Here is an 8687-nt window from a genome sequence, read left to right as displayed (position 1 = left end):
TGGCAATGGCTTGAATGTAACAGACGTTCATTTATATCAAAAAGTTACGCACTAAAGCTTTAATGGCGCAGCGCTGCCATATCAGGATATATTCGTTTCTGTGAGGACTTCCCAAAAATACAGTAAAACTTTACTCAAATACACCTTGCGTCTCCCCTGAACTGAAAGAACTGCTTAATAAAAATTAAAAATAGAATTTATTCAAGTTAGGGGCAGTGAAGAGGAAAAGGAAGTTGTACATAATAGAAACAGAAAGAAAATAACAGTTATAAATAAATAAAATAAAAGTTCAAAGCTGCTTATAAGCCTGGCAGGGACTACAAATTTTACAGGTTATTAACCCAAAACGCACACAAGAATAGTTGCTAATGATTCTGTCTTTGACTATAATTTCGACTGTTTTTATCATAGATTTGATACAGTTGACTATGCGCCACAGCAGGCTGAGGAAGCTGGAAAAGTCACAAGCTTACCAGTTAGTGACATCAGGATTGGCCTGGGTGAGGTTAAGAAACAGTTTTGCATGTTAACACGGGCAAATCTCAGGGTCCAGATGGCATTGGCTGTAAGTGTAACAGGGTTTCTATTAGTGGTGTAACGGACAAAACCGTACGGATCAACACTCACGATTCGGAATGCATGTAAACCACGGATTAATTGCAAAGGCAACGCAATTTTCTGTTCACGAACGGGGCATGTTTAAAGCAGTTGATTCAGTAGAGATGGTCATGGCTACTGGAGGAGCTGAAGAACTCAAAAAGCTGTGACGCCGTTTAATCTTCGCCAGTTGTGAGAGACGTGCCCGAGGTGAGTTGCCGAGCCGAGTGTACAAATATTGTGTATTATGTCCATATATTTATTGTATGAACATATGTGCACTGTGATTTATGGACATATTAATAATAAGAGTTACAAGTGGGTTGTTGTACTTTTTCAAGTGCTAAAATGTTAAAATAGCGACATAACTTTCTAGCTAGCCTCTGTGCTAAAATAACATTCTGTTCTTTTGTAGTGTGCTGCATGTGAGCTACTGTGAGCCAACTCTATGACTGACCAGTACATACATACGCTGTTTTTATTCAGGTACATATTTTCATATTATTGTATTTGTTATAACTGATGTATGTCTGTTGTTATTTATGGCCAGTTATGAGAGACGTGCCCGAGTGTGCTGCGTGTGAGCTACTGTGAGCCCACTGCATGACTGACCAGTACATACTCTGTTTCTATTCAGAAAATAAACGGGCCCATGGCGGCGTAAAAGATCAAGGAGCCTCCCACTCGTCATCCTACACACCACACAGAGTCGAGGTGTTGCCTAAACCAGCCAGTCATAGAAGTGCAACTGAGTGTGGTTACATAAGGTCTAGTCTCGCATTGCCAGACCTTCCTCCACAGCGCTGCGGAGGGTCTGGCTAGTCCACACAATATTCCGGGATGGGAGAAAAACGTGCTCTGGTTTATTGGCATTTCTTTAAACCAATCACAATCGTCTTGGGCGGTGTGCTAAGTGCCGGACAGAGCAACGGTGCCTCCTCAAAAGCCTTGGGAAGGAACTTGTTTTGGTGGAACATGTGGACGTTCAAAGGTTATTTTAGCCAAGCAACAGAAAACTCCGATTGGACAGACTAGCTAGCTGTCTGGATTTACCCTGCAGAGATCTGAGGAGCAATTAACTATAGTCCTCAGAAATCCACCAGAGTTTAAAATGCCAACACAAAGAAAGCAGAAGGGGGACATCCAGTGGAACAATCCCGGAAGTGAAACGTCGTCGATATAGACTACTGCGGTCATGTGCTGAAGCGGTCTGTGATTGGACCTGTGCCCAAAAACAGTAGGCCCAAAGAGATGAATGACCTGCGGCCAGTTGCCCTAAGCTCAGCACCTAGAAAGAAGATAGTGTTAAAACATCATCAGTTTGCATACCAGCCTGAGTGGGGGGTTGAAGACGCACTGCCGACAATGACCAACGGTGAACACGTTGAACAACCTTATAGTCTTGTGAAGATTTGTTGATTTTAGCAGTGCGTTAAACACCATCTGCTGGCGGGCAAGCTGATGGATCTCGGGGTTAAATCCAAGGCTTATTCTGTGGATCAATGATTTTCTCCTATAGCATAGCAGATTAGATTTACTACAGTCAGAGGGTCCCCACAGGGATGTGTTTTGTCTCCCATAATGTATACAGTACACTGTATACCAATGAGTGTCAAGCTTTAGTCTCCACTAACAGCGATTTCAAGTATGCAGATAAAACAGCCCTGGGGTGGGGTTCCTAAAGCCTGACAACTCATCCTTGGGTGGTTTTTAAGAAGAGGTCGGGAACTTCACTAAATGGTGATCTGACATTTTCCTTGAGGTTAATGTGACTAAAACAAAGGAAATGTAACAGATTTTAGACATAGCAAATGAGATATCCCACTCACTAAGGTTAACAATGAACCCATTAAAGCAGCCATATTATGCTCATTTTCAGGTTCATAATTGTATTTTAAGGTTGTACCAGAATTGGTTTACATGGTTTAATTTTCAAAAAACACCATATTTTTGTTGTACTGCACCGCTCTCTCTCACTGCTGCAGATCCTCTTTTCACCTGGTCTCTGTTTTAGCTACAGAGTGAGACCTCTTTTCTTCTTCTTCTTCTGTACTATCTCTGATTGCACTTGCACATGCGCAGTAGCTCAGATGTAGATCATGTCAGCTAGCTAGCTCCATAGACAGTAAAAGAAAGGCTGTTTCTACAACTTCGGTCAGTTACAAGGCAGGATTAGCTGGGAGACTTCTAAATGAGGGCGCACATGGAAGTAGTTCTTTTGTAGATTATGGTGAACTTGTGTGTGTTGTAGCAGTGCTTTGCTATTGAGAACGAGGTAGCATGCTAGAGTTAGCATTAGCATGCTAACGCTACGAGCTAATGTTGCGGTTAGCCTGCTCGTTTCGGCTTGTGACGTCACAAGCCGTGCCGATTTTGAACAGCTCACCCGGGGACTGAAGGCAGGACACATTCAAAAACCGTATCTCACTCTAAACAGCATGGGTGGATTTTTTTCAAAGTTTGTATGTGTGTGGAAGCACCAGAGACACAACATAACACCCCAAATCCCAGAAAAAGTGATTTTTTCATAATATGGGCACTTTAAAAGACTTATTGATACTAGACACTTATAAATAGAGATTGATGACCAGCTGAAGTGAATGTCTGTGAAGGTCAAAAAACTACAACAGTGCTTTATGTGTTTCCATGTAGAAGCAGAAAACAAGGGGTTAAAAACATTTGACCTTAAGAAAAGCCATGCCAAACCATGAAGAGGTTTAAGTCAGCAGAAGCCTCAGCGGACTATTGGTAGCTAATTTGCCATGTTGTCAAGCTTTTGACGTCAGCTGAAAGGAATAAGTCTAGACTCCATTGATCTGGTATTATTTCCCTGTGGCAGAATGGAATTTTCCAAACCAAATCGTGGGTGATTGAAGCCAACAGCTTTTAGTCACGATGGCCAGAGGCTGTTTTACTAAAAAAAAGGGAGGATTACTTTTCAACCATGACTTAAGGTTGCAGAAAAGCTTTTTTATTAAAGCAGATTGCAGCCAGGTATTTATTTATTTATATGTGGAGGAGAGTTGGATGGTTAAAAAAGGCGTGATATGAAATTTGGTGCATACTTGTTACACTTCATTTAGATCATATTAAAAACATTTCCTCTGTGCTGCAGCTGACACATCACGGCACCATCAGTACTAGTCCATCTTATCTTTCATGACTTCAATTATCTGATAGGATTTGGAATCAGATATTTTAAAAAAAAAACGCAATTATAGCCAAAGGTTATAACAGGAAACATTATTTTGCTTGTTTTGGATAAATGTTCTCCCTTTTTTCCACGTCTAACCCAGGTCGTGGCAGTGAGTCAGAGGAATGTTGGAGCCGCTCTGAAACATTTGCTGGTCACCAGAACCACTGATGGGCTGCTGTGTCATTTAAAATGCGGCTGGCCACAACAGATCTACTAATAGAAAGAGTTTATAGATTCTGTTTAACCCAAAACTTGTTAATATATGTTAACGTAAATATCTACACTTCATCCATTTACTTTCTTTTAATAACTACAATGGATGGTAATTGTTTGTGGTCCAGCATGGTATCAAGGCAGCATTACACATAGGCAGACATCAATGTAACATAACACACACTTTCAATTCATAGTATTCACAATGAATAATTACTAATATTGCAGTTTCTATATGACGTGCTAACAACACTGAGATAAAACTGCTGCTCAGAGTAGTTTCCTGTATCTGTGTCACGTGGGCTCTGCCACTGCCACGTCTTTAGGAGACTAGAGACAGGTCCTGAGTGTTTTGATTCCAATGGGAGAAGTGAACTTGAACACAGATTATGAGCGATTATTTCGCCCTGTACTCACCAAAGTATCTATTGGACCCATATCTCCAGAACATTCTGACACTAACATTTTTCAGATGGACACATCAGGAGAAATTTAACTGAGTTTGAGACCCGTTTCTGTCTCAGGACCAAACTCTTGCGAGATCTGGCAACAAAGATGTATACAGTATATGTAGTAGGGGGTCCCTGCTCCCTGGTCTCTCTTTCAGTTAAGGGGTCCTCGGCCTAAAAAACGTTGAAGACCCCTGGAATAGACAATATATACACGGGTGGTGACAACGCATTCAATCACTACATCCGTAATGTTGTGTACTCATCAAATAATTTAGTGTTGCACTTTAGACTCAAATATGCCATGGTCCAAACCCTCAAAACCTAGCCATATCTGGAAGTCAGATCCAACCCATTGAGTTATGAAACTTATCATAAATACTATGCCTTTCCAACACAGTTTGTTGATTGGCCACAACCTTCTTTAAAATTTTTGACAAAATTGGGAGTTTAGATATAAGCCTATAATTATTGGGCAAAGCAGTATCTAAGTTGTTTGTTCTTTAATATAGGATGGATGGGAATGTGAAGGTATTATTGGTATGTTAGTATGAATAGTATTTTAGTATGAATAGTATGTTAGTTTATTGGTATGCATTTTCGAACACAGCCCAAATTGTCAGTTGTATGGATTAATTTTCATCTTGTGATTGTTCTCTACCAGCCTAATCCATCACCAAGCCGTGAGTTCAGAGCACCTCTGTTAAAAGATGAATGACTCTGACTAACCGATGGGAATGTGTGTGTGCTGTGGTTTTTGTTTGAAGTTGTACTTTGAAGAGCCTGGCTGTCACACATGCTGGCACTCCCTCTGCAGTGATGTCGACAACACAGTCCATCCAAAACTAACAGTCCACAGTGAAACTCATAGCACTGACTCCATCTCAGCCGCGCACTGACGACACACTGTAAATAAGTACTACTGTACTCGGCCAATCCGCTTCTTGCTTCTCAGCTGTCATCATCCAGCCTTGTTATTATGTTCAGGAAAAACACTGTTTACAATTCACCCACCTTTCAACCTCCCAGCTCTCAGGTGTTTTATTTTACATATTATTACACTCCCTACCTTTAAAGGTCCCATACTGTAAAAAGTGAAATGAAATGTCCATGGGTTTTTTATTATAAAGTAGGTCGAGGTGCTATATAAATACTGTGAAAGTCTCAATTCACAGAGAAATGCATACAGAAAATGTGCCTTTAAATGAGCCATTAGGACTACCGTACGGTTGTGATGTCACAACTATAACTACTATAACTATAACTAGAAATTGCGGCTACAGTGCCGTTACAGTCATTCCACGGCTGCAATGACGGTACAGAGACCTGGAAACGCTGACCAAACAGAGCAGACTGGACTTTTTTCGGGATTGGGGCTTAAAGAGACAGGTACTAAAACAGGTACATGTATAGTCAGACAGACAGTATGAGAAAAAATTGTTTTTTTAACATTAAAGCATGTAAACATGTTCCATAGACCATAATACAAGTATAAACCTGAAAATGAGTGTAATATGGGGCCTTTAATGATGTGTCCACAATAGTGTTTTCACATCCTTTAAAAAATGTATTTCCATCAACACTAAAATACCTGAACATTAGGTAAATGGCCGAATTTCTTTCCTCTTCCTCCTCGCAAACAACAAAATCCTGCATCTCTGCCAACATCTGGTGACGAATGGGAAAGACAGTTGGCCAAACCTTCTGCTTTCCATAATCACGATGATGGATGTGCAGAGGATTGAATCCATCCTCTGCACATACATCACCGTTTGGTTTAGGGCAGCCACTAAACAGGACAAACGCAGATTACAACACACAATTCGGACAACTGAAAAACATCATTGATGCCCCCCTGCCCTCCCTCCAGGACTTGTACACTGGTAGGACCAGGAAGCGGGCGGAGAACATCACCAAAGACCCCACACATCCTGCACACACTCTATTTAACCTCCTCCCCTCTGGCACAGGCTACAGATCTCTGTGCACAAAAACAACCAGACATAAGAAAAGCTTCTTTCCCACTGCCATCACTCTACTGAACTGCGGTATAAGTGGGGTCATCCCCACTTTGGCCACTCACCCACTTCTCTACACATTACATACTTATCATTCCAATATGCATCTTGCACACTACTTTGCACTATTACTTTTTGCACTTTGCATCCCACTCCATGTGTACTTGTCTTGATATTATGTCTCATTTGTATATTTGTATTTTTGTATATTATGTTGATATGTGCCTATATGTATATTGTTGTCTCTATTGTACAGTATGTGTCTATATTATTACTATTATTATTATACTATTTGTCTACTACTACTACATGTCTATTTGTTGAATGTATAGAGAGTTAACACCTACCAAAGTCAAATTCCTTGTGTATGTAAGTATACTTGGCCAATACAACTGATTCTAATTCAATTCAATTCAATTTTATTTATAGTATCAAATCATAACAAGAGATATCTCGAGACACTTTACAGATAGAGTAGGTCTAGACCAAACTCTGTACTTTACGAAGCCCCAACTATTACAGTGGTTGCCTCAAGAGCAAGCATTAGCAGTAGCTATTGCGACAGTGGCAAGGAAAAACTCCCTTTTTTTGTTAGGAAGAAACCTCGGACAGACCCAGACTCTTGGTAGGCGGTGTCTGACGGCACCAGTTGGGGGAGTGGTGAATGGTGGCAATAATAGTCATAATAAAGATAGTGAAGCAGTGATCACAATGGTAGTCATAGTAGTTCATGTCATAGTAGGGCACAGCAGGGCGTTACGGGGTGTAGTGTGGCACAGCAGCCTGGGTGGACGCGGTTGGACGCAGCAGGACGCAGTCGGACACTGCGGGGAAACGCAGAGCGTAGCAGGGTGTAGTAAGTCCATAGCGTCAGCTGCACCCAGGACCCCGGTGTAGGTGCCACCCAATTCCAAGGCGATGTTCTGGGTGAAGAAGAAGCAAAGGGACTCCGGGGAGAAAACTCCCCAGAGCTAGGTTAGTAACAGGCATTTCTGGGACTAAGATGCACACAAAAGGAGACAAGTGAAAAGAGAGAAGAGGGAGCGGCTCATTGTGTCCTTGGAAGGAGCTTCCCACAGCAGTCTAGAGTTATAATAGCATAACTAAGAGAGGCAGGCTAAAGAGAGGGGCCCTGGACCGGGCTCGTACTCTCCCCTGCCGGAACGGGCTTGTACTTCCTGCCTCCCTCTACTCTACTCTACTATGCTGCAACTCCTCACTCCCTAACTATAAGCTTTATCAAAGATGATGGTTTTCAGTTTATTCTTAAATGTGGCGACGGTGTCAGCCCCCCGAACCCAAGTTGGGAGCTGGTTCCACAGGAGAGGAGCCTGGTAGCTGAAGGCTCTGGCTCCCATTCTACTTTTAGAGACTCTAGGAACCACAAGTAGCTCTGAGTTCTGGGAGCGCAGTGCTCTAGTGGGACAATAAGGTACTAAAAGCTCTTCTATGTATGATGGTGCTTGACCATTTAGTGCTTTGTAGGTCAGGAGAAGGATTTTAAATTCAATCCTGGATTTTACAGGAAGCCAATGCAGAGAAGCTAATACAGGAGAAATGTGATCTCTTTTGTTAGTTCTTGTCAGAACACGTGCTGCAGCATTCTGGATCAGCTGGAGGGTCTTGAGGGACTTATTTGAGCAGCCTGATAGTAAAGAATTACAGTAGTCCAGCCGGGAAGTTACGAATGCATGGACTAGTTTTTCAGCATCGTTTTGAGACAGGATGTTCCTGATTTTGGCAATGTTACGAAGATGGAAAAAGGCTGTTCTTGAGGTTTGTTTTAAGTGGGCGTTAAAGGATAGATCCTGGTCAAAAATGACTCCTAGATTTCTGACAGTAGTGCTGGAGGCCAGGGCAATACCATCTAGGGTAGCTATATATTTAGATAATGAAGTTCGGTGGTGCTTGGGTCCCAGCACAATAACTTCCGTTTTGTTTGAGTTCAACATCAGAAAATTGTGGGTCATCCAGGATTTTATATCTTTAATGCACGCTTGAAGTTTAGCTAACTGACCGCTTTCGTCTGGCTTGATTGACAGATATAATTGGGTGTCGTCTGCGTAACAGTGAAAGTTCATTGAGTGTTTCCTAATAATATTGCCTAGAGGAAGCATATATAAAGAGAATAGAATTGGTCCAAGCACTGAGCCTTGAGGAACGCCATGGCTAACTTTAGCGTATTTGGATGGTTTATCGTTAATATTAACAAAT

At 41.7% G+C, this 8687-nt stretch overlaps 1 long non-coding RNA gene across 1 annotated transcript in view; it reads right to left on the bottom strand.

The window, feature by feature from the left end:
• Window positions 1-284: 284 nt before the first annotated feature.
• LOC118493865 overlaps window positions 285-8687 on the bottom strand; it is a 14047-nt gene continuing 5644 nt past the window's right edge. Inside the window, exons 2-3 of the long non-coding RNA XR_004895907.1 lie at window positions 3275-3281; window positions 285-298 (exon numbers count right to left, since the gene is read on the bottom strand). This is a non-coding gene — a long non-coding RNA (uncharacterized LOC118493865). The remainder of the gene's footprint in view (window positions 299-3274; window positions 3282-8687) is intronic.

This window comes from Sander lucioperca, chromosome 19 (genome assembly GCF_008315115.2).
Source record: "Sander lucioperca isolate FBNREF2018 chromosome 19, SLUC_FBN_1.2, whole genome shotgun sequence".
NCBI classification, from domain to species: Eukaryota; Metazoa; Chordata; class Actinopteri; order Perciformes; family Percidae; genus Sander; species Sander lucioperca.
Note: the sequence above shows the minus strand (reverse complement) of the source record. Positions and strands in the feature narration are given on the sequence as shown.